Here is a 26,748-nt window from a genome sequence, read left to right as displayed (position 1 = left end):
GCCCGGCGATCGAGAGTGCTCTAGCTCTCGTGGATGTTAGTTTATAGAGTTTAGGAGAGGGGGTGGGCATGGTGGCGAGGTGTTGGTGTCTGGTGGGCCTGTTGGATTGGTGGAGGCGGAAGGATTCGTTAAACCAGTTCATTTCAGGATTGTAAAGGGCCTTGTGAACGAGAGAGAGCGCCTTATATTGGATGTGGGATGCAATTGGGAGCCAGTGTAATTCTTTTAATACAGGTGTGATATGGTCGTTTCTGCGTGAATTGGTCAAGATTCAGGCAGTTGTGTTTTGCAATATTTGGATGGGGTGGATGGAGTTGTTCGGAAGGCCGAGGAGGAGAGCGTTACAGTAGTCAGTTTTGGCGAAGATGGTGGATTGAAGTACTGTGCGGAAGTCAGGGGGATGTAGTAGGGGTTTAAGTTTTTTTAGGGTGTGTAGTTTAAAGAAGCCGTCTTTTAGTATATTACTGATGAATTTTTTCAGCGTGAAATGTCCATCCAGGATGACTCCCAGATCACGGACTTGTTGGGCAAATAGGATATGAGTAAGAGAGGGGTGGTTAGGGTGGTTTTGTGGTGAGATGAGCATGATTTCAGTTTTAGTGGTGTTTAGTGATAAATGGATGGAAGATAGAAGATTGTTTATGGATTGGAGGGTATCGTTCCAGATATCCATGGCTTTTGGTAGAGAGTCAGTGATTGGTATGAGTAACTGTACATCATCGGCGTAGACAAAATGGAGGAGATTGAGACTAGAGAGGAGGTGACAGAGGGGTAGCATGTAAATATTGAAAAGGGTTGAGGAGAGAGATGAGCCTTGTGGGACACCCTGATTAAGGGGGATGGCCTTGGATTCGTGATTTCCTATTTGGATTTTGAAGTTTCTGTTGTTGAGGTAGGAGTTGAACCAGTTGTGTGCAACACCTGTGACACCAATTTCAGTTAAGCGCTGTAGGAGAATGGAATGGCTGATGGTGTCAAATGCGGATGAGATGTTGAGAAAGGCAAGAATATAGGATTGTCCTTTATCAAATCCTTTAAGAATATGGTCTGACAGGGAGAGAAGAAGTGTCTCTGTGCTGTGGGATTTCCGGAAACCATACTGAGTGAAGGATTTGGTTATCCTCAAGGTATTCCGTGAGTTGTTTGTTGACGGTTTTTTCGAGGAGTTTAGAGATGAAGGGTAGGTTGGAAATGGGACAATAATTAGCGAGATTGGAGGGGTCAAGTTTAGGTTTCTTTAAAATAGGTTTGACGATTGCCTGTTTAAGGGGAACAGGAACCTGTCCTGAGCTGATGGACAAGTTAATGATGTTTGTTAAAGGTTTAGCAATAAGGTTTGGGATAGTTAGTAGATGTTTGGTGGGTATTGTATCGGTTGGGTGGGTGGAGGGTTTGGCTTTCTTGATAAAGGATTCTATTTCAAGTGTTGAGGTGCAGGGTAAGGAGGAAAGAACTTTAGTGTTGTTGATAGTGTTTGTAAGGTTGAGGTTAAATTTAGAGTGGTTGGAGGGAGTTGTAGAGAAAATGGTGAAATTGGATAGCAACTTGTCTATTTTAATTTGGTAGAATGTGGCAAGTTCTTCACATTTGGATTTGGCTACTTCATCTGGAATGTCGGGGGCTGCTGACTTGGTAAGTGAGGCAACGTAATCATATAGCACTCTAGGGTTGTATTGGAATTGATGAATTTTGGTAGCGAAAAAGTCTCGTTTTGTTATATTAAGTTTTTCGCTGTACAAATGTAAAGAGGATTTAAATTGTGCTAGGTGTGAAGGAGTAGGGTTATTACGCCAGATCTTTTCGGATTTTCGAAGGTGGTGTTTTAGGTTTTTTAGTTCTTGGGAGTACCAAGGTTTCTTTTTTTCATTTTGTTGTGGACAGATGAGTTTTGATTGAAGGGGGCAAGTGGTGTTGGCTATATTGCTGGTGATGTCATACCAGAGGCAAGCGCTGTGTTTGCATTGGTGAGGTCTAAGTGGTCGAGTTTGTTAGAGATCGCTGAGATGAGATCATCTCTAGTACAGTTTTTCCTGTATTGGATGGTTTTGTTTGTGTTATGATGGAAGGAGGGTGTCTTTATGGAGAGAGAGGCTTCGATGAGGTGATGGTCTGACCAGGGGATGGGTGTATGGGAGGGAGGATCAACTTGAATGAGTGCGTTGGTAAAAAGGAGGTCGAGGGTATGGCCTGCCTTATGAGTGGGGAAGTAGATAGACTGCTTGTAGCCTAGTGCATTTAGTGAATCAAGAATAGCGTCACATGAAGGGGAACGGGGGGAGTTGTCAACATGCAGGTTGAAATCTCCTAATATGATTGCTGGGGTGTCAATGGATATGTTCTGTGCAATGTATTCTATGAGGGTTGAAGGATTGCTGTGTAGGGTTCCAGGGGGGGCATAGACGAGACAGATTTGCAGAGTCGGGGATTTGAATAGGCCTATTTCAATTTTGGGAGGGGGGGATGAGGTGAAGTATCATGTTGAATTTTTTCTTTATGGTTAAAAGTAGACCTCCTCCTTTCTTTTTTGGCCTAGGTATGGAGAAGATGTCGTATGTTTTGGAAGGTAGCTGGTTTAGGAGAACCGTGTCGGAATCCTTAAGCCAGGTCTCTGTTATAGCACAGATATCTGGGTCTTGGTCTGTGAGTAGGTCAGTGAGAAGAGGGGTTTTTTTGTTTAATGATTGGGCATTGAGGAAGATGAGAGAGAGAGCAGTAAGACCGATGATTTGGGAAAGAGGTGGGGAGATCATAGAAGGGAGGCAAGTTTTAAGATGTGAGTGTTGTCGTGGATAGAGGGGATAGATGGGCCTACGTTTATTGTATTTGAGGATGGAGATGTGGTGCTGATACATGTTGTGCGGGTGGGGTGTTAGACAGGGGCGTGTGAGTGGTGTGTGGAAAGAGAGAATGCAGAGAGTGAGAATTTGGGAAGGTTCTTATCTAGCCAGTTGTGGAGAGCGCATGAGTATAGATGAGTCTTGGAGCTTGTGTAGGGGTGGGGTGCAGGATTGAGAAATCAAGACCCAGCGTACATGGGGGATGGGTAGGGAGCAAACGTAGGTACACAGTAATTAACAAGAGACATTGGTTGAAGGGGCAGAAACAGGGCATAAACATAAGAGACACCAGAGGAAAGAGCCCGAAGTTAAGGGCTCTTACCTCAAAGAGGAGTCACTTCCTTCTTTTTCCTCTGCCTATTGCTAGGCTGCGAAGCCGAGGAGGTCGTTGCTAATTTCTTGACTTTCTTCCTGCTGTATCCGTTCGGAAGCCCACCTGGGGAGTAAACAGTTAGGTGCAAAATGTGTTCGGGTGTGGAAGGAGGACAGATGGAGGTGATATGTAGCTAGGTCCTATTTAATCACACTCTTGTCCAGCTGTGGGAGAGACGGTCAGTAGTGGAAAAGAAGGGACGAATAGTTGAGTCAGAGTGGGGTCCTCGGTGCAGTCCAAAGGTGCTGCCCGAAGGGGCGCGACGCACGGCGCACGGCGCCGGGGTAGCAGTACAATTTAAAGCGCCGCAGGGCCTTGGCGATTGGCTGCACAGGTAAGAGGGCGGGCCTTCTAGTCGGTTGGAAGCAGCAGCGGGACGGCATGAGTAGCCACGCGCTCGGGCTCGGACCCAGCGAGGGCAAGAGGGATCTGAGGCCTTACCCCGGTGGGTCTGAGGCGCCGATCGCGCAGGCCTTCCCTCGAGCCGGTGCCGCGTTGGAGGAGGATTGCTGAAGTCGCTGCGAAGGAAGGAGCCCCGGAGCTGCAGCACGATTTAAAGCGCCGCAGGGCCTTGGCGATTGGCTGCACAGGTAAGAGGGCGGGCCTTCTAGTCGGTCGGAAGCAGCAGCGGGACGGCACGAGTAGCCATGCGGTCGGGCTCGGACCCAGCGAGGGCAAGAGGGATCTGAGGCCTTACCCCGGTGGGTCTGAGGCGCAGATCGCGCAGGCCTTCCCTCGAGCCCGGGTGCCGCGTTGGAGGAGGATTGCTGAAGTCGCTGCGAAGGAAGGAGCCCCTATGTCTCCAATGTCCATATTGAACGAAATCGACCCTCAACTTCAAATTATCAACTTATCAACGCAAACTTTTTGTCTGCACATCCCTAATGCATTTTAACTTATAGAGCATTTGCTCCATGTCATATTTCTGTCATACCTATGAAAATACCTTGCCAACATGTGAGAGGTAGGACAGGGTCAAAGGCAAACCCAAGGCTAGCAAGAAGGTGCTACCAATTCCAAGCTGTGCAAACTGTTTTGGCAGTCCCACATGAATGCTATGGCAAAATGTGATTCTTTCTGACTGATAATATAAGTAGGCCCACAAAAGTTACTGACTGGGAGAGTGCCAGATGCCTGAGGACCCCAGGAAAGGGGGGGGGGGGGGGGGGGGGGGGGGGGGGGTAGAGTTGTAAACTGTAAGCAGATAAGTACTTATGTGGCTAGAATGAAGCGAGATAATGGCTGCATATGGCACATTAATTGTTTAGCATGCTAACTTTACAGTTACCCATTCTAAATGGCTTTTGATGAAGGACCTCAGGACATATAATGTAGTAATATAGAAAAGGTGGTATATGGTATGCTCACAAATCATGAACACAGCTGTCTCTGATTCAGTGATGCAGGCAAAACTCACGTGTTTTCAATGTGTTTCTCAACAGCATAACACTACACCGATGTTAGTTGTGACGTGTTTTAAGTTCTGCTACATTGTAACACACTGAAAGCTGTAGCTATAGATGTACTACTCCCACACTATGTGCTTGCATTGCACAAGTGAAGCTAGGGCTATTTGGCCTCAGAAGACAGATACTGCAAGCAAAGTGTAGTTTACATTGGTAGCAATTTCCTGGACCATTACATTACCTACTCAGCTGCCACTTTACCTCGTAAGTATGTAGGTCTGTGCCTATGTGGCACAATGCCCAAGCTACAGTGTGGGAGTTGTCAAGTTGTGGCTACATTGTGCCAGATATCAATTCACCCGGCAAAGTGGCACTGGATATCTAGATCTTACACTGCCAATGTTCTCAACCCCTTCTCGGCTGAATAAACAGTGTCAGGACAAAGTGTAATGTTAGGTTACAATGAATGATGCCATTTTCTCCCCACCTACACATTATTGTACGTATGGTTTCCATCCTAAAGAGTGGAAGCACAGGATTGCTTGTAGCTAAAGCCTGTGGGCCTGATTTTAAAAAGCATTTACTCGAGTAAAACAGGGTTTTACTCGAGTAAATGCACTTTACTTGAGTAAGTGGGCTTTTGAAAATTGCTATAATATATGCCATTGAATTGTCCATAGGATTTACTTGTGTAAGTGCACTTTACTCCAGTAAATGGCTTTTGAAAATTGCTACAATGTTTGGATTACTTACCTGGTAATCCCCTTTTCCTTAGTGTAGACAGATGGACTCAGAACAAATGGGATAGTATCCGCGTGCTAGCAGTTGGAGACGGATCTGACGTCAGCACGGGGGTATATAGCCCCACAGGAAGCGCAGCGACTCAGTAATCTTCCTTGCAAAAGCTGTTATGGATGTGTGTACTGACGCTCAGTGAAAAGTGAAAAAGTAGAAACAGGATCCCCCTGACCGATTGACAGTGGCTGGAGACCGCCAGCATTCACAACCGGAAGGCGTGGACCCGGGTAGAGCGTACGCTCTCATGGAAAGAAAAGCCATGGCTTACCTGGAATCGGTGAACCCATGTACACAGGCAGCAGGGCGGGATGCTGAGTCCATCTGTCTACACTAAGGAAAAGGGGATTACCAGGTAAGTAATCCAAACATTTCCTGGCGTGTAGCCAGATGGACTCAGAACAAATGGGATGTACCAAAGCTTTACTCCCAGCCAGGGCGGGAGGCTGCCTGAGGACCATGTAGGACCGCCCTCGCAAAAGCAGAGTCCTCCCTGGCCTGGACATCCAGGCGGTAGAACCTGGAGAAGGTATGGAGGGAGGACCATGTCGCTGCTTTACAGATCTCTGCAGGTGATAGCATCCTGGACTCCGCCCAGGACGCTGCGAGTGCTCTGGTGGAATGAGCCTTAACCTGAAGAGGCGGAGCCTTCCCAGCCTCCACGTAGGCAGTTCTGACAACTTCCTTAATCCAGCGGGCAATGGTGGGCCGAGAGGCCGCTTCACCTTGCTTCTTCCCGCTGTGGAGGACGAACAGGTGGTCCGTCTTCCGCAGGACTTGTGTCACGTCCAGATATCTGGGCAGCAGTCTGCCGATGTCGAGATGGCGTAATAAACGGCCTTCTTCAGATTTCTTCAAACCTACCGTGGTAGGCAAGGATATAGTCTGGTTAAGATGAAACTGTGAAACCACTTTAGGGAGAAAGGAGGGAACCGTCCGAAGATGGATAGCCTCCGGAGTGATCCATAGAAAGGGATCGCGGCAGGACAGTGCCTGCAGCTCAGAGATGCGGCGTGCGGAACACACCGCCAGCAAGAACACCAACTTCAAGGTGAGAGACCGGAGAGACAAGCCCCGAAGGGGTCGGAAGGTGGATCCCGCGAGGAAATACAAAACAAGATTAAGATTCCATAAGGGCACAGGCCACTTTAGTGGCGGACGAAGATGCTTGACGCCCAGCAGGAAACGAGATACATCTGGGTGTTTGGCGATGGTCTTGCCATCCCTCCTGGGACCATAGCAAGACAGTGCCGCCACCTGAACCTTGATGGAGCTGAGGGAGAGACCCTTCTGAAGTCCATCCTGCAGAAAATCCAACACAATAGGTATGGTGGTGGCATGTGGATTGGTGTCGTGAGTGTCGCACCAGGCTTCAAACACTCTCCAGATCCGTACGTAGGTAAGGGAGGTGGAAAACTTGCGAGCTCGGAGGAGTGTATCAATCACGGGCCCCGAGTAACCTCGTTTCTTCAGTCTAGCCCTCTCAAGGGCCAGACCGTAAGAGAGAATTGAGCTGGATCCTCGTGTAGAATGGGACCTTGATGTAGAAGGTCCCGGAGAGGAGGCAGGGGAAGAGGCTCCCCTGCCAGGAGTCTTCTCATGTCCGCGTACCAGGGTCTTCTTGGTCAGTCTGGTGCCACTAGAAGAACTAGGCCCCAGTGAGTCTGAATCTTGTGGATGAGAGCGCCCAGCAGAGGCCACGGAGGGAAGGCGTACAGGAGAGTCTCTGGAGGCCATGGCTGGACCAGGGCATCGATTCCGCGTGAGAACGGGTCGCGCCTGCGGCTGAAGTATCTGGGTACTTGAGCATTGGACTTGTCCGCCAGTAAATCCATGGCCGGAATCCCCCAATGATCGACAATCATCTGGAAAGCCGTGTGGGACAGCTGCCACTCTCCCGGATCCAGGCTTTCTCTGCTGAGGAAGTCTGCTGTGGTATTGTCCTTCCCGGCAATGTGGACGGCGGAGATGTCTTGCAGATTCGCCTCTGCCCAAACCATCAGCGGGGCGATCTCCAGAGAGACTTGTCGGCTTCTGGTTCCGCCCTGCCGGTTGATGTAGGCCACCGTGGTGGCGTTGTCGGACATCACTCTGACAGCTCTGTGCCTTAGTCTGTGAGCAAGTCGAAGGCAGGCCAAGCGGACTGCCCGGGCCTCCAGGCGATTGATGTTCCACGTTGACTCTTCTCTGTTCCATCGCCCTTGCGCGGTGAGCTCCCCGCAATGTGCTCCCCAGCCACTCAGGCTGGCATCCATGGTGAGCAAGGTCCACGTGGGCGAGGACAACGCCGACCCCCTGCTCAGGTGGTTGGACTGCAACCACCACCTCAGCTGGATCCGAACTCCGGTCGGTAGAGGAAGGTGCGTGGAATAGTCCCGGCGACGGGGGCTCCAGCGAGAGAGCAGGGAATGCTGTAGAGGTCTCATATGGGCCCGCGCCCAAGGCACCACTTCCAGGGTGGATGCCATGAGACCCAGAACCTGCAGATAATCCCAGGCTATAGGCCGACTGACCGTCATCAGATACTGGATACGTTGCCGAAGTTTCAACTGTCTCTTGGTCGTAAGACTGACCGTGTCCGCCCGGGTGTCGAACTGCACTCCCAGATACTCTATTGACTGGGAAGGCAATAGGGAGCTCTTGCTGAGGTTGATTACCCAGCCCAAGCTTTCCAGAAGGGCGATCACTCTGTCGGTTGTCCGCAGGCTCTCCTCTCGAGACTTCGCCCTGATCAGCCAGTCGTCTAGGTAGGGATGGACCAGAATCCCTTCTCGCCGGAGGGCCGCCGCCACCACGACTACCACTTTGGTGAATGTCCGCGGGGACGTGGCCAACCCGAAGGGTAGAGCCCGAAACTGGAAGTGGCGGCCCAGAACCTTGAAGCGCAGGTAGCGTTGATGATCTGGATGGATCAGAATATGCAGGTATGCCTCTGACAGGTCTAAGGCCGTGAGGAATTCCCCAGGCTGGACTGCGGCTTTGACGGAGTGCAGAGTTTCCATACGAAACGTCGGTACCAGCAAGTAGCGATTGACCGACTTGAGGTCCAGCACAGGCCGAAAAGTGCCCCCTTTCTTGGGTACCATGAAATAAATGGAATAGTGTCCAGAATTCACTTCCCAGGCAGGTACTGGGAGGATGGCGTTCAAGGACAGGAGCCTCGCCAGGGTCGCTTCCAACGCTGCCTCCTTGTGCCGGGGACATGAAGATTCCACAAACTTGTCCGGAGGAAGAAGGCGGAAATCCAGAAAATATCCGTCCCGGATAATGGCGAGGACCCACTGGTCCGACGTAATCTCGACCCATCTGGGGTAGAAGAGGGTCAACCTGCCCCCTATGGCTTCGTCCCCCAGATGAATCAGCGAATTCTCATTGTGGTGCGCGACCGGGGCCCGAGCCCGGGCCCGCCCCCCGCTTGCGCTGCTTGGTTCGAAAGGGCTGATTCCTGGCCGGAGGACGAGTCGCCTGATAGCGCCCCCTATACGGAACAAAGCGCTGGGAACTCCTGCCCCTGTAGGGCCGTGGAAAAGAGCGCTGTCCCCTTCTGGATCGGTCTTCCGGAAGTCTAGGCACAGGAGAGGCACCCCAGGTAGAGGCTAGCTTATCAAGGTCACTGCCAAACAGAAACGAGCCCTGAAAGGGTAACCTGGTGAGACGAGACTTGGAAGGCGCATCAGCCGACCATGGCCGGATCCAGAGCTGCCTCCTGGCGGCTACGGAGGATGAAATCCCCTTAGCAGTAGTGCGAACCAAATCCGATGCGGCATCGGTGAGAAAGGAAAGAGCAGACTCCATGTCGGCCGCTGGGGCGTTGTTCCTGGCCTGAGACAAACAGGCACGTGTCACCACAGTGCAGCAGGCCGCAATCCGCAAAGAAAGAGCTGCCACCTCAAAAGTCTGTTTCAGAATGGCGTCCATTCGTCTGTCATGGGGCTCCCTGAGGGCCGTCCCCCCTTCCACTGGAATAGTAGTGCGCTTGACCACAGCGCTAACTAAGGCGTCCACCTGAGGGCATGCCAGCAGGTCCTGGAGAGCCGGGGCCAGCGGGTACATACCTTTCAGGGCCCGGCTCCCCTTGAAGGAAGCCGCCGGCACCGCCCATTCCAAGTCTATTAGTTGCTGAGCCGCCTGCAAGAAAGGAAAATGGCGGGCTGTAGGCCGAAGACCTTCCAGCAGAGGGTTCTGCGCCGAAGGAACCGAAGCACTGGGACCAGTGATATCAAGTTCCGCCAGACACTGAGTCACGAGGTCCGAGAGGTCCACCTTAGGGAAGAACCTCCTCATGGTTCTATAAGGTTCAATCCCCGGGGGGAGGTCCCCCTCGTCCGGGAGGTCGGACTCATCCGGCGAAACCTCCCAGTCCGATTGATCCGGACTGTCCAGTGGCGGGAGGTCTCGCTCCCGATAAGGCTGGGAGGGTCCAGGCACAGGATCCCGAGGGGCAGTCACCGGAGCAGTGGCAGGAGACGCCGCAGACGCAGCCACCGCAGGAAGCGCAGAAACAACAGGAACCACAGGAGCAGCCGGACCAGTAGGGCCTGGGCGGGAAGCCGTCTGCATTTGGACAAAGGCATGAATACCCTGAAAAAGATCCACCCAGGAAATGGAAGCAGCCTCTAATCGCCGGGGTACAAGGGGCCCCGGGATGCCGGACAGGTCAAGACCGCCCCCCAAATCCGGGGTGGCCCCAGGGGAACTTCCAAGAAACTGTGGTTGAGACTGGTCCAGGCCCGCGGGTCCCCCTGCTGCCTCACATTGGACACAGAGTGAATCAGGCTCAGCACTGCGCGTGGCCCTAAGATGGCATACTGAGCAGAGGCCAAGGGTGGAAATGCCGGAAACAAGCGGCTGCGCCGCCGAGGACGCGGCCGCGTGCTGATCCATACCAGAGACAAAAAGCGCGCACAAATATGCGGTAGCAATGGGCGCTGAATACAGCAGGCGCACAATGGGAAGAATATGCGGCAGAAATAGGCGCTGAATACAATATGCGCACAGCGGCAATAGTATGCGGCAGCAATAGGCGCGGAATACAGTACGGGCACAACAGCAATAATATGCGGCAGCAATAGGCACTGAACACAGCAGGCTCACAGTGGCAATAATATGCGGCAGCAATAGGCGCTGAATACAGTATGCGCACAGCTGCAATAGTATGCGGCAGCAATAGGCGCTGAATACAGTATGCGCACAGCGGCAATAGTATGTGGCAGCAATAGGCGCTGAATACAGTATGCGCACAGCGGCAATAGTATGCGGCAGAAATAGGCGCTGAATACAATATGCGCACAGCGGCAATAGTATGCGGGAGCAATAGGCGCTGAAAACAGTATGCGCACAACGGCAATAGTGTGCGGCAGCAATAGGCGTAGAATACCATACGCGCACAGCGGCAATAGTATGCGGCAGCAATAGGCGTAGAATACAATACGCGCACAGAAACAGGTAATATAAAGCATTCAATTCAAAAGCATTGAATGAGGAGCTCACAATAATATGCGGCAACCATTCACAGTGGCAGCCAATATGCGTACATAGACGCACAAGAAGGAAGAAAGCCGCGCCTATTACGGGCACGGAATACCTGAACAGAGCCGCTCCTCCACAGCTTGCCACGCCGCCGATCCTCGAACTTCGGAGACCTGGGCGAAGAGATATACGCCCTACCCGATCTTCGGCTCTTCTAGGCTGGAACACAGGCGGTCTCCGGCTGCGAGGGGAAAGAGCCGGTACCTTTCACCGCCGCGATTGGAGGAACTGCACCCGCTACCTCGTCCACGCCGGGACCGAGGGCCTTGGAGCCACCCCGAGTCTCCCCCGGGAGGCAACGTCCCTGCCGCGGTTCGGCCGGACCGAGGACTTTCCCACCGGGGGGCCCCGGCAGGCGCCCCAGGAAGCTCAACTCGGGGGCGAGCTGAAAACGTCCCCGAAGGAGCGCGGGGCTCAGTACTCGGAAGTAGAGAAGAGAAACTAGAAAAAGAAAGCAATAAAGAGAAAAATTAAAGTAGTCCTGGAAAGCACGCTGAACCAGCGTGTAGGCACTCCAAACTGCTTTGGAGACGGAAATTACTGAGTCGCTGCGCTTCCTGTGGGGCTATATACCCCCGTGCTGATGTCAGATCAGTCTCCAACTGCTAGCACGCGGATACTATCCCATTTGTTCTGAGTCCATCTGGCTACACGCCAGGAAATAGTAGTTACATTTACATGTGTAACTCCTTTTGAAAATTACCCCCAGTGTGCGCAAATTGGGTGCACACACTGTGCATGCTCTGGTGTATGGCTTGGTGTGGTAAGGAAGAAAATAACAAAATCTACATCACCCCCAGACACAGATATAGACAGAGGCTTACACAACACATCACTCACCCAAATACCCCAGACACATACACACACTCACAAACACACACATGTGTTTAGAAATAGTTGTTTACAAATTACCTGCAGCACTTTGGGAACCTACCGAGGCCCAAAATAGCTGTTCCTGGCCTGCTCATCATCAACCATCAATGATGCATCTGCCAAGCTTGTTCCTACCTGTTAATGAGGTAATCAAAGTCATTACTACTCAAAGAAGATTGTCTACACCCAACAGCCTGTCAGACATCTGTTGAAAGCAAATATCCTCACTGAATCTTCTTTGTTACAGACATGGGCAACTCAAGTCCTCAGGTGAAAAAAAATGCATGTATTTCTACAAAACAACGCTGAAAGTGCAGAAAACATCATGCCTTCCACATGATACCTCTGGGAGCAATTTGGCTATATATTTTGCATAGTGTCAGGCTTCAGAAAGAGGCTTGTTGTTGGCTCATGACGTCAGCAGCTGACATCTTCTCTTGCCGTAATGCTATAGACAGAGCTGATGACTGAGAGTCTATCAGCACACTGCCTTTGTCTTGGTATCCACAACGTCTAAAATACACAAACACCACAGGAGACACATCCTATTCTACAGCAACTCTGCTATGATTGCAACAAGAAATGGCAGCCATGTTGAAAAACAAGGGCCTCAAATTTGAATATACCTAAAAGGTTGCATCTCTGCTTGGAAGATGACAATTCTGATAGCATGTCTCCCCTGGAGTCCTCAGCCTATGTGTTTTAAGGGTGGCCACATATATGATAAGGACTGTAACTGATACTAGCAATAAGAATAAACTACTCTGCAGATTTTCTATGTACCATATATACTCGTGTACAAGTGAGGGTATTTTTGGGCCCCTAAATCAAGATTTATCTGTCACCTGTAGATAAGTTGAGGGTAAAACCTAGGGGCTTATGAAATGGTGAAATCATGCTAAGAAACAAATCAATAAATTTAATAAATAGCTTTTATTTATTTTTTTAAGTAGAATAAAGTATCTAATAAGAAAATGTACCTGCTGTATGAATCCTTGCCTTCCTCCCCCATGGCTGCCCTCTCCGTTTCAAGCCTTCCCTCCCTCCCCCCATGGCTACTTTCCCTATTTCAAACCTTCCCTCCCTCCCCCCAAAACCAGCCTCAACCCATCAAAGCCCCCCACCCTCCCAACCCCCCAGGGACTCACTGAACATGGTAGTCAGCTACAATGTGACAGGGGCTGGCCAAAGGCACCAGTAGCCCCTATTACATGGTAAGGGCAAAGGGCCACCGGCACTATTTTGAAAACTGACAGCTGACAGTCCGGGAGTGGGAGATCGCTCCCAGACCTTCCACTGGACCACCATGGACTTTCAGTGAGTTTTTTTTTGGGGGGTCAGGAGGTTGGGGGGCTGTGCATAATACACATGTATAAATCAAGGCAACTTTTGTGTGTCTTTTTTTCTGGCATAAATTTCTCGACTTATACATGAGTATATATGGTACCTACCTAAAGCAAGACATTATGACTAGCCCTGAACTGTGCTCTGATATGTCAATATTTCCCAATGTCTACCTGTAACATGACAGGGTAGTTTTATAGCTTTTAATATAGCTTTGCCTTGGGTTCCATGAGGTGAACCTTTTATGTTATGTCAATGTGGGTGCTGTTATTGTCATGTCAAAATAAACTGACCTATACATTTCTGATTTAACTTTCTACATGATGTGAAGACATGACTTCATCCTATTCCCAATCCAACCTTCAGATAGACCAGCTAACAACCAACATGAGAGACCAAGAGCAAAGGCCCTCACCATCTGTAGATGAAAGCTGACTATTTACTTATATAGGTACAACAGAGCCCAGCTGTGCATGGATGTGTACAACCCCTATGAGATATGCTAGCTTGCAATGACCTGTGAGAAGTTTGGAAATGCCATGATATTAGACATGTGCTTCCAAAAAGGTTCTAAGTGAAGGCCTTCTCTGTGAGGAATATGGCACAAGGACCCCACCCCACAGCATACCTCCAACTACAAGTTGGTCCTTCACTACTATAGAATCACCACACTTAAACACCAACGGGACTTCTACACCTTAAAGATCCACCAATACGTGTACAACTCCAACACGCTCTTCTCCTATGTCTCTAGCCTCACCAAATCCATTCCGCACACGATTCCTGATTCTGAAGCCCATGCCAAATGTGAAGAACTGGTGCAATTCTTCGATAATAAAATAACAAATCTCCTTTGCAGATTCACCAACCCCCCCTGCACCCCACACCATCAGGGACCAGCCTTTCCACCGCATCCTTAAGCTCCCTGGATCTCACCTCCACCAAAGAAGTTGAATCTATCCTAAAAAAGCTCAGACCTACCTCCCACCCAAATGACACCATCCCTACCAAAGCACTCCTATCTGTTCCAACCTCCATTGCAAACTCCATATCCGACATCATCAACTGTTCCCTCTCCACAGGCATAGTCCAGGACTCACTAAAACAAGCAGTGGTTAAACCCCTCCTTAAGAAACCCTCTCTGGACCCGAAGGACCCTGCCAATTTCCGCCTCATCTCAAACCTCCCTTTTATAATCAAGATAATGGAAAGAGTAGTCAACTCACAACTGACAGACTACCTTTAAGACCACAAAATCCTTCACCCTGCACAATTTGGCTTCCATAAACATTTTAATATGGAATCCCTCCTTCTCATCCTTTCCAATCACCTCCTCAGAGGCATGGACCAAGCGAACAACTACGTCCTTGCCCTTCTAGATATTTCAGCAGCATTTGACACCATATGCCACAACCATCTCCTCACCGTCTAAAAGACATCGGCATCTCAGGCTTAGCCCTCCTTTGGTTCTCTTCTTACCTCTCCAACAGAAAATATTTTGTGAAAATAGGTAATGCCATATCCGCCCCCTATCCCTTCCTTCATGGAGTCCCTCAGGGTTCCTCCCTCTTCTCCACCTTTTTCAATATTTATCTCACCCCGCTCTGTCAACTCCTCTCAGATCTCAAACTAAAATTCTACTTATATGCCGATGATGTTCAAATCATCATACCAATCCACACCTCCATCTCTGATGCCTTAGCTCACTGGGAGACCTGCCTCAAATCAATCAACTCCCTTCTTACCAATCTCCACCTCGCCCTTAACACTAAAAAAACCGAACTATTTATTTCTCACCACTCCACCCCTAAACCATCCTTTGCTATTGACCCAGCCTTCAAGCTCATCACCGCACAACATTTTGTAAGAGACCTTGGAGTACTCCTTGACAAACATCTAAACCTGAAGAAACACGTCAGCTCCATCCTTAAAGAAGGATTCTTCAAACTTAATGTGCTTAAGAAACTCAAGCCATTACTACATTCCGATGATTTCCGGACAGTGATCCAAACCACCTTATCAAAACTGGATTACTGCAACTCACTCTTCTTAGGACTCCCTTACACCACCATAAGACCCCTACAAATGCTCCAAAACACCAAGAATCATAACAAATGTCCGCAGAACAGACCATATAACTCCCATTCTCAAAGACCTGCATTGGCTCCCCATCCCTTCTCGTATTCTTTATAAAACCCTCACAATCACCCATAAAGCCATTTACTCCCACCACTCCAACTGGCTCGACCATCCATTCACCTCCGCTCACCCGGATCATCCCACCAGAACAATTAACAAAGGAACACTTCATGTGCCCTCCCTAAAAATGGCACACCTATCCACCACAAGAGAATGTGCCCTCACAATCGCAGGCCCTTCACATTGGAACTCCCTGCCTTCAACACTCCGTCTTGAATCCTGTCACTTCAAATTCAGAAAAAAACTAAAAACATGGTTGTTTAAACAGGCATTTCCTGACTAACCAACTCTCCCTGCTACAATCTGTCTCCCCCTAATCCATAACCTGCCACCATCGCTAATACCATTGTAATCTGTGACTATATGCACTCTTGTACATAATGTAAATAATAACATACAATTCACTATATTAGAACCTCTCGCCAGTTGCGCTGTTTTTCTATGCTTTTCTATGAGTGCACCCTGCCCTTACCATGTTGTTCCCCTTGTTAAATGTACTTTCTAAGCATTTTGTTATGATGTAAACCGGTGATATACACACTAACACCGGTATAGAAAAGGTTTTAAATAAATAAATAAATAGATAGATATTTTACTGCCAAATACAGTAGGAGTCCTTCATTTGCAAAATTTTCTTGATTTGGCATACTAATTATTGTAATATTTAAATACTAACACACATTGTGATTAGCATTGCGAGTTTATTGCGTGCTAGACCCAGTTTAGCACTCGATGATTCCCTAACATAGCTTGTTGAATGACCTAGTAAAATTGGCAGGAGTTGCAACTATTGCATTCAACCCATATTTTACGAAAGCATCCATCATTCCTTTGTAGTTATTAATGATCCATATTGTCTCCCATCTTCTTTTTTGTCACCCTGGATACCACCCTTTGTTTTGTTTAAACTCAGCTTTTTCAATTTCAGTCCAATGCTGTCTGGGTTAAGGGATGTTCAATTGAGATAGAAAGTTAAATATAAATGACTGGTAGTAGCTTTGGAAATTTGGCAAACTAATTCCCCATCCTCTCTGAGCTTTATAGGGTTCTCTGTCAGATTTTAGCCATTTTATTATTTCAGAAAAACATTAATAATTTGGTTTAGGAAGTGAAAAAAAAAAAGATGCACACAAGGCTGAGGTGAAGTGCCTTACATTCTTTGTTAATATGATTGTCTCCCTCTACCCTCAATCGTGTGTGCCACAAAGAAAACAAGTTTACATGTGGAAAAGGGGAAGGGTTTTCCTTAAGATCAATGTTGGAAAGAATAGAAGTAACTGGACTAGAGGAGGCTGATATGCATCTGTCCTTTGGAAAGATTCTGAAACAACTTAGATATCCCAACTATTAGAGAGCTTTGTAAACCCTAATACTTACTTTCCCCTACTGGCAGACAGAATGAAGAGCACCAGGGAAGGCTAAACTACCTCAAAGTCAAGAGATGCATGAGTATTGTAAGGGAAGTAAAATAAGCATCCAGCTCCATAATTCTAGCCAACTAAGTACCTGATTCACTAAGGGTTGTTCCCATAGACACAAAATGGGAGAAAAGCCCTAAGTTTTAATCAGTTAGATGTAGGCTGATTTTCAGCTGAAAATCTAGCTAGCTAGATGCAGCTTAAAATTGGCTGGTAAAATCTGGATGGATAAGATAGGCATTCTGCCCTTTTTTGAAAACTTATTCCAAAGGGATCTTGGAATAGTGTTTCCAAATCTTTTTCTAGAGGCACACCTAACTGGTATGGTTTTTCTGACATCCATAAGGAATATGAGTGAGATAGGTTTGTATATACTGGGTGTTCAATGTATGCAAATGTATCTAATGTATATTAACTGCAGCAATCCTGAAAACTGAACTGTCTAGGTGTGCCTCCAAGAGAGGGATTGGAAACATTGCCTTTGAGATTACAGAGAGGGAGAAGACCATAACTCAATAAGACTTGTGATAGCCCAGTAGTAGAGCTGCAAACTCACCCCAGATCAACTGAGTGGACTGAGCCTGCTCATCCCATTGCAAGCAGGAATTTGTGGTTCTGATTTTCTTAGGGAGCTCAATGGAAAAATCAGACCTATAAGTCCATGCATGTAGTGAAGTAAAACGAGGTCTGGTTCAGTCTGTTCGGTGACCCTGGGATGAACTGGCAATTCTACAGATTGGGTAGACCGAGTGATTCTTTTCTGATGGTATTTTCTATGTTTCTATGCATTTTGAAAGAATATCATGAGATAAAAAAATGAGTCAGAGGTGCAGAAAAAGAAAAAAGGGAAGGCATAAATAGCTTCATGAAAAATTATTTACATAATGTTTCTCACTATTAAATGTAATGGGAAGTTCCCCCTTTATTTTTCTCCTTATTAACAAAAAAAGAAATGTTGTTAAGCTGGCAAACTTTTCCTTCTTATGCGCAGACATTCTCCTATTCAAGGCCATGGTGAATAGTTTCAAATATAAAAGCTTTGCTGAAGGCTCACAAAACTATTGGCAAAATTAAAGTTTGACATTTCACACATTCTTAGAAAATCTCATTTGCATGAAAAAAAACTGCATTGAGACATTCTAAAAACGTTTTCATTTCTCTTGCAAAATGCGTAATAGTAGCATGCTGTTTTCATCTTCATATGAAGGAGCATTCTTGTTCTACAAGATGTTTATTAAGACAATGGCATGCCAGTAAATGATTTTGACCTCATTAACATTAGTCTCCTTCCCTTGTTTATAACTTGATCATAAACCTCCACAACTGTGCGGCAAAAAAAGGATTACAGTGTAATTATACTCTTAGGGTATGTTGTTATTTGATCATTGATGCCTGTGCCACACATCTGTCTCACCAGAAAATGGCCTTGCAAATGGTCTTGAATGTAAAAATGAAACCTCTTTTTTTTTTCAGCTTCATTCTTGAAGTGTAAAACAGAGAAAATGTGTACATACTGCACATACGTATTAAATTAATTACAGTTCCAACTATTGCATGCCGGTTTATTCAGTTTCTATACAAAATTGCTAATAATTGTTCTATTTAGATGAACACATTAAATGCTATGGCTTAGGAAGATATTGTGCTGATGAAAAGCCACAGTAAGAACTCAAAATGAACACAATCAAAAGATGATGGTGGGAAAGTGTATCTTAAAATAATCATTTTGTTGGCTTTATCATTCAAAAAGGCACATTCATGAAGAGCTAAAATCTATTTATTGCTAGACCACCTCAGTAAGAGATTTTCCATATGAAGTAACTGACCGCAAACTATGTAACATTATTAGTTGGGACTTCTATCAGCCCCCCCCCCCCCCCCCCCAGCACACTTCCCAATTAATAGCAGTGGCTATTCCCTAAGTAAACTTGATATAAGAACATAAGAAATTGCCATGCTGGGTCAGACCAAGGGTCCATCAAGCCCAGCTTCCTGTTTCCAACAGTGGCCAATCCAGGCCACAAGAACCTGGCAATTATCCAAACACTAAGAAGATCCCATGCTACTGATACTATACAAGAAGCACACATGCATCATTAACTGGGTTACAAATCCGCAGATTTATTACATACAATCATACTACCACCTGAGCCCAGCATTATCTTAACAAACAGGTCAAACATCCCTTTCACCCAGGATCTGGGCAGCCCAATTGCAAAGTCCCAATAGCTGTCCATTTTCAACCCAATATAGGGCTTTAGATACCCTCTAGAAGATCACTCATCACTGCCACATGTCGGAACCTCCTCTGCTGGAATGCATACAGTGGGAGACCAGACCACTGGAATAAATCCAAAATGAGGAGGCATGGTCAACAAATTAAATTGTTATCCAGAATGTATTCATTAATCTCAATGATGTGTCACAAAAACAATAGCTTTAAAGCCCAACACAAACCATGTTTCAAACTAACTCCATTGGGAGGGACCTCCAATCTGTGTAATAAGAATATGCAACATCAAATTAATATCATAATAATAGAGGACAATATCAAGGCAGCCATAGACACAACATTACTGCCCGAAAATCATAAAAATAACACTCGGCTTACTGGAGTTTTTAATTTTTCACAAGTCAAAGTAGAATGGCACATCAGCAAGAACCTCCGGTATACAGGATTAAGTAATTTTAAAACGGCACCAAACATGTCATCATGTGATCAGAGTTATCAATGAAAAGAAGGATGGTAGCCATGTGACCAGAGTTGTCATTGAGGAGGTGAATCATGTCATTAAAGTTGTAAAAACAATAGAAAAGGAACTCACAGGACTATAGACCAGTCAATGTTTGCATATTCAGATCATGAGGACAGACTATGAGAACATAGAACCATTTTGTTCATGTTGTATTAGGAGACAGGAAAAGTCACCACCATGAGAAGGAAGGCAAACTTCAATTACAGAAAAACAGAGCTCATTCAGCAAATGTTAGTCTTCTTGCCAGTGTTTGACCAGGGGGGTATTCTCCCTTGCTAGATGGAGGAATGAGCAATGTTTATAAATAAGCATACAGATACATCTAGGAGGTCTTACCGACATAAGAATATGGACACATAATGATGTAGACCACCCCTTTAGAAGAGCAATCAGAGGAAAAGTGAAGTGGAAAGGTCTTACCCATTGTGGGATGTGTAAAGATCAAAAGTGTCAAGGAAAGCTCACATGCTTTACAACATCTGCATGGTGTGTGACCAAAATAGGTACTGGAGGAATCTAAATCATGAAATTCAGAAGAGACCAAAAGGTCACGAAGATTACAACCATGATGAAAAGCTAAACTAAGGTGCTTTTGAAAAATAGGATGGGGCCAGAAGCATGGCCAATGATGGCGGATCAAAGAACAGACCTGATTACTAGCCATAGAAAAAGGAAGAATACAGGTGACTACATCATTGTCTATGGTGGAGTTCTTAGAAATAATAAGTCGTGGTTCACATTTTCATGTTTATAAGTGCATTAATGCCCTTAGACAGGTAACCGGAAAGCCAATAATTGTGAAACATATCTTGTGCCTGTAAGACAGGGGTGGGCAATTCCGGTCCTCGAGGGCTGCAAACCAGTCGGGTTTTCAGGATATCCTTAATGAATATGCATGAGAGAGACCTGCATACACACTGCCTCAGTTGTATGCAAATCTATTTCATGCATATTCATTAGGGGTATCCTGAAAACCCGACTGGTTTGCAGCCCTCGAGGACCGGACTTGCCCACCCACGGAGGTGAAAAACTGGCCGATGGGAATATTGTCACATAGGGGACATGAGCAGCAGTAAGGTATTCTTGTCAATAGATTTCCTGAAAATCTACCAGAATGTCTAAAAGTTAGAGTTCAGATATGTGAATGGCCACAGAGAACTGGAGGTATGGGTTGCAAGAATTAAGCCAGTCTAAGAATACATGAAATTGAACCTTAGATCCACCCCAAACCAGAAATACATCATCAATATATCTTAGCCAGGATTTTATAAAAGGCCAGCAATGGCATGGATACAGGAAGTTAGACTCAAAAGCAATGACACAGAGGCAGGTGATATCGGGGGCCATAGTGTCCCCCATTGCTGTACCTTTCACCTGTTGATAAAGGTTACCATTATATTAATTTGATGTTGCATGTTATTACACAGATTAGAGGCCCTTCCTGAAGCAATTAGTTCGAAACACGGGCAATGTCAGGGAACTGTTTTAATTGGACTTTCAAGCTATTGTGTTTGTGACACATCATTGAGACCTAATAAATTTCAGCAAAAAGATCTTTATAACTCTGGACAATTTAAGTTGTTGACCATTCCTCATTTTGGAACCTCTTCTGCTACATGCCAATGAAAGAGATCCTTCCATCTGCATAGTAACCATACCACCCAGTGGTCAATCCCAGCTCCAACATCCCCTCAACCATGTTCCCAACTGCCTCGCAAGCCCCCCAAAAAAAGTCTTAATGAACTTAATGTAGAATATTTACAGCTTCTTAGAAAATGAACTTGGGTTCTAGCACCAGATGTTAACAACCATATGATTAGTCTGCATCTCCCTCATACAAGTAGCCCTTGTTTGCTGAAATCAAAAGGAATGTTTGGTTGCCTCCTGCAAAGCAATGTTAAATTAAGCTTGATTTACAACAAATGGATCCCATCATGTCTGTGAAAACTTGTATAGCCTTCCGTAGTCCATTCATGCCTCACTCTAAAAACTGTAGGCACTATTGGCTGAATTTTAAAACGGCCACGTGTACAAATATTAGGCATGTGGCAAGGCCGTGAAAAAGAGGCGGGCCAGGGGGCATGGTCTGGGTGAGGCGGAGGCTGGCTGAGACAATGGCCATTAGCCACTGTCCCAGGGAAGTACGCGCTGGCAGTTGGCAGGTGCACATAAACTATATCTGCTCCAGGGGAGCAGTAAGTAGTAAAACCAAAAGATTTAAGTTTCTGGGATGGATTAAGGGGGTGGGGAGGAGAGGGGAAGAGGGAGGGGGTTTAGGTAGGGGGGTAGGGAAGTTCTCTTCCAGTCCATTCCTTAATTGGGGCGGACTGGGAGGGAATGGGGGAAGGCCTGATTTCGTCACCTTGTGTAATCTACTAAAATCACCCCCCCATGTGCACATCACCACACATGCGCACGTGGATTTTAAAATCCAGCGTGCATGTGCACATGGCCCATGGATTTTCAACATGCATACCCCGGCGTGCACTTGTTATAAAATCCGCGTGCACCTTTTAAGATCTACCCCATGCTTTCTGAATGAAAAATGCAGACATTACAGAAAAATAACTTAGGTTATAAATTTTATTTACAAGACCCCAGAACTGTTTTCCTCTAGCCTTATCTGAATGAAATAACTCAACATGGATTGGGTGCTGCCTATCTCTACACATTCCTAAGACAATGCAGTCATTTAGATAAATTCTTCACTTCTCCAACACAATATGAGAATACTCCAATCAAAAGGTATGCTTTGCCCTCATCCATATACATGCCTGATGCCTGTTTACTTCCTATACAGTAAGTAAAATTCCAAATTGTCACTAGCATCGTCAGGAGCCTGTCATCACCCCGAGGCCCAGCCAGACAATGGACACACCCTCAAGACCTGCATTGCCACTGCTGATATTCAATAGAGACGTGAATCATGTGCCAGATCATCTTAACGATCAGATTCGGCTGCGGGGGGGCTCGAATCTGATCGTTATGATATGTGAATTGGAATCGTTTCCGATTCCAATTCACATGTTTTTAGGAGGCCTGCACCGCAAAAAAAAAAAAAAAAACAAAAACACATCCGACCCTTTAAATCGACCTCCCGACCTGACCCATCGCTAATTATTTTTTTACGGAGGCCCGCGCTGCAAAAAAAACAAAAAAACCCATCCGACCATTTAAATCAAACCCCCCCCCCCCCGACCCATCGCTATTTTTTTTTTTACAGAGGCCCGCGCCGCAAAAAAAAACAAAAACCCATCCGACCCTTTAAATCGACCCCCCAAAACCTTTTAAAGTTACCTGGTGGTCCAGGGGGGCCTCGGGGGACCTCGGGGAGAGGTCCAGGGGGGCCTCAGGGAAAGATTTCCCAGGCATCACCTGTTCTAAAAAAAAAAAAAATGGCGCTGATGCCCATTTGCCCTTACCATGTGACAGGGTATCCGTGCCATTGGCTGGCCCCTGTCACATGGTAGGAGCACTGGATGGCCGGCGCCATCTTTAAAGATGGCGCCGGCCTTCTTTACTCATCAGCCCATAGTATAATATGGGCTGATGAGTAAAGATGGCCGGCGCCATCTTTAAACATGGCACCGGCCATCATCCCATAGTATAATATGGGCTGATGAGTAAAGATGGCGCCGGACATCCAGTGCTCCTACCATGTGACAGGTGCCGGCCAATGGCACGGATACCTTGTCACATGGTAAGGGCAAAGGGGCAATGGCGCCATTTTTTTTTTTTTTTAGCGGTCCGGAACCCCCGCTGAACGACCTCCTGCAGTCGATCTCCTGCAGGCGCCATTTTCCGTACGGAAAATGATTCGCGGCAGGAGATCGTTTTCCGGACCCCCGCTGGACCCCCAGAGACTTTTGGCCAGCTTGGGGGGCCTCCTGACCCCCACAAGACTTGCCAAAAGTCCAGTGGTGGTCCGGAACGACCTCCTGCAGTCGAATCGTGTTGGTCTATGGCCGCCGCCATTTTGCGGCCGCCATTTTGCAAAATGGCACCGGCTGAAGACAACACAATTCAATTGCAGGAGCCTGTTCCGGACCGCCGCTGGACCCCCAGGTAATTTAAGGCATTTGGGGGGGGTTCGGGAGGGTGGGGGATTTAATTTAAAGGGTCGGGGGTGGGTTTTAGGGGGTTTTAGTGTGCCGGTTTTCCTGCCATTGGTTTAGGGCAAGTAAGTAAGTTCCTGCCCTCCCCCTTCCCCCGATTTACGATTTTTTAATGATAAATCGGGGGAATTGGTATTGTATCGTGGCCCTAACGATTTTTGACAATTTAAAATATATCGGACGATATTTTAAATCGTCAAAAAACGATTCACATCCCTATTAGAATCTCAAAGTCTTCAGTCACCCTCAAACCTCCAGAAAGTTATCTGGTTGCACTGGCAACAAGTGGAAAGGTGCCCTCATTCACTATGAGTACCCTTTTACTTATGTTTCTAATCAATACCACAGCTGAACTGAAGAAGGCATATTACACAAAGCATTGTTCCTTAGGGACACCATCATTTACCGAGGAACCAAGCAGAGATGACAGGTTGAGGATAAACCTAAACCTTTCCCTCTCTTTAGGCACTGCTGCCAAGGGGGAAGAGGTACAGCCTCTCAAATGGTGGGCATGGAAATAGATCCACTATCCTCCCTTTAGTCAACTCTCCAGCTAAGCTTTTTCTAAACTTCATCCCATAGCATTGCTGCAGACTTGCCATTCTCCCTCCTCATCCCTGTCCCAAAGGCCATAAGGGATCATAATAAAATCCTTTCCAAATCCCTCGTGCAAGACAATTAATGCCTTTCTGTCTAGACAATACTGCAACCATTCTTGCATGCATTTAAGATGAATTGGAGTTGGGCCCTGGGACAAGAGGAGCTCCTCAATTAGCAGCCTTTCCCCGAATGCCTGGAACATGCTTCCTACACTTTCAGACTGGGTGACCTGCAGCAGCGTAGGATGAACAGGCTTGCCTCAAATTGCAGTCAAGAAATATACATGAGGATTTGTTAGATCTACAGCATATGTCCTCGCCTGCTTGAGATTTATTTATATATCTATTTATAGACATTTGATATTCCACCTTTTACTGTGAATGGCCTCAAGATGAATTACCTTCAATTTAGATCAAACTGCAATTGAAATAACTTGCAGTGGGGATCAAATTTACAGTTAGCATAGCATTGAGAAGCCAGGGTGTGTAACTTCAAGTCCTTAATTGGAAGTTTAGGGAGTTAGATCAGGTTGAATGGGGTCTCTGAAGGGAAGGCCTGGCTTAAAAACCATGCTTTAGCTTTTTTTTCCTGAAAGTGAGGTAGCAAGGCTCAAGTCTTAGGGTTAGTGGTTCCTGGTTCCACAATTTTGATGCATAATAGCTAAAAGCACAAGGTCTCATACAGGTCAATCTAGAAGAGGCCAGAGGAGGAGAAGAAAGAAGAGCTATATTGGAGGACCAGAGATCTCTTTTGGGTGTGTAGGAGGAAAGAAGCCGGGAGATCTACTCTAGTGCTTGTTTACACACACTTTAGTAAAAATGAAAGCAGAGAGTTTTGAATGCTATCCTACTTTCATCTGGGAACCAATACAGTTGGTGAAGGATACGTTTTATCTGGTTGGTTACTTTGGCTCCAACCAAAATTCTAGTGGCAATACTTTGAAAGAGCTGAAGGCACTTCATATTGTATTGTGTGAGGCCATTAAATAGGGAGTTGGAAGATTATTGCATTAATTACAGTATCAAGATTGTGTTTACTGAAGTAATTGAGCAGTTTGAGGATCTGGCATAGGTACATAATGAAGATCCTTACCAGATGTGAGAGATTCCATTGTGAGGTTTTGCTGAGCTGAACCCCTAGGCTTCGAACAGATTCCTTAAGCTATAACAGGGTACCTGACAGGGAAGGTACTATTTGTAAGAGGTGACCTTATCAGCTGAGCAAGAGGAGTTCTGATTTAGAGAAGTTTAGTTAGAATTTGTGGTCACTAAGCCATTGGTGTTAAGAGGTCTGCAAAGCCATTGGTGTCATTGAGGTCTGCAAAGGATGAAGTTTGGTCAGGCCCCATTTGAATGCAAAGTTGGATGCCATCAGCAAATATGTAAACCAACAAACCAATGAAGGTATATAAACTTGGTCTAATTAATCAAACTATTCACCATACAAATAGACCTGATCAACAACTAAACATTATAATGACAAAACATGGTTTATTATCTTAACACTTCCAATTGCACTGACTATTTTTGGCACCTTTCCATTAGAGCTGCTTGGCTGCTCTGGCACTTCTTGATGGTTCCAGCATCTCTTCAATTGCTCTAGCTGCTTTTAACCCCTTTATTCTGATGTTTCTTTCCTGTTCTGGCCCCTCTCTTCTAGGGCTCCCCACCTCTGGCTCTCCTTTTTCCCTTGTGATTTCTTTTTCATCATTATCTCTTAGTTGTTTTATGATGTCATCACTTAGGTACTCCTGTTTCATGATATGTCCCATTAAAGATCTTAAATTGTTATTTGTTGCCTTTTGAGGCTTTTGCTTTCATATGTTTGCTCTTTCTTCCATGTATTTAAATCTGCATGGCTTTCTTTGCATGCCCTTAAGATTTAAATTCAGGGGTTTTGGGATAAAGGCGGCAGCATATTATTTCCTTTTTCCCTTCAGGAGTCCACTTACCTGAAGACAGTCCTCTTAATTTTTTCATTAGCTTCTATGGCAGGGCTTCCCAAACTGTGAGTCAGGATCTCAAATAGGGTCACAATACTTTCAGCTGGGGTCACAAGTTCCTCAAATGGCAATGCTCTTCAAGGTGCCAGAAACAGCAGCATTAGTAGTGGAAGGGAGCAGTGAACCTGTGAGGCAGTGCACACTCAGGTAGTGGTCCTGGTCCTGCTCTTGTATGAGTTTCTGTGGTAACAAGAAGTCCAGCACGAGGAGGATTAGGGCTGCTGCAAATTCTGGGAGCTTGTACTGGCTCACAGTCCCTGTGCTGACTTTCACTGTTGCCACTTGCAGATCAGAGTTTGGCTTGCAAATAAGCATGAGGGGAGGGAAGGGCTGAATATGCAAAGGCCAGTGAAGATTACCATAACTTCACTCTCCTTACCCATCACTGAACCTGCCCAAGATAAAAAAATGTTGCTCAGGTCTTCAGCCTGCATTGTCTTCTTACCGGCTGTCATCCAGTTTTGGCCCGGGGCCCAAAAGAAAATGTCACTGCTGACCATG

At 46.5% G+C, this 26,748-nt stretch overlaps 1 long non-coding RNA gene across 1 annotated transcript in view; it reads right to left on the bottom strand.

Annotated features, from left to right (window-relative positions):
* Nucleotides 1-26,748, bottom strand: part of LOC115086193 — a 76,202-nt gene that overhangs the window by 17,747 nt on the left and 31,707 nt on the right. The window contains exon 2 of the long non-coding RNA XR_003855140.1: nt 11,853-11,948. This is a non-coding gene — a long non-coding RNA (uncharacterized LOC115086193). The remainder of the gene's footprint in view (nt 1-11,852; nt 11,949-26,748) is intronic.

Source organism: Rhinatrema bivittatum, chromosome 2, assembly GCF_901001135.1.
Source record: "Rhinatrema bivittatum chromosome 2, aRhiBiv1.1, whole genome shotgun sequence".
NCBI classification, from domain to species: Eukaryota; Metazoa; Chordata; class Amphibia; order Gymnophiona; family Rhinatrematidae; genus Rhinatrema; species Rhinatrema bivittatum.
This window is presented reverse-complemented; position numbering and strand designations above follow the sequence as displayed.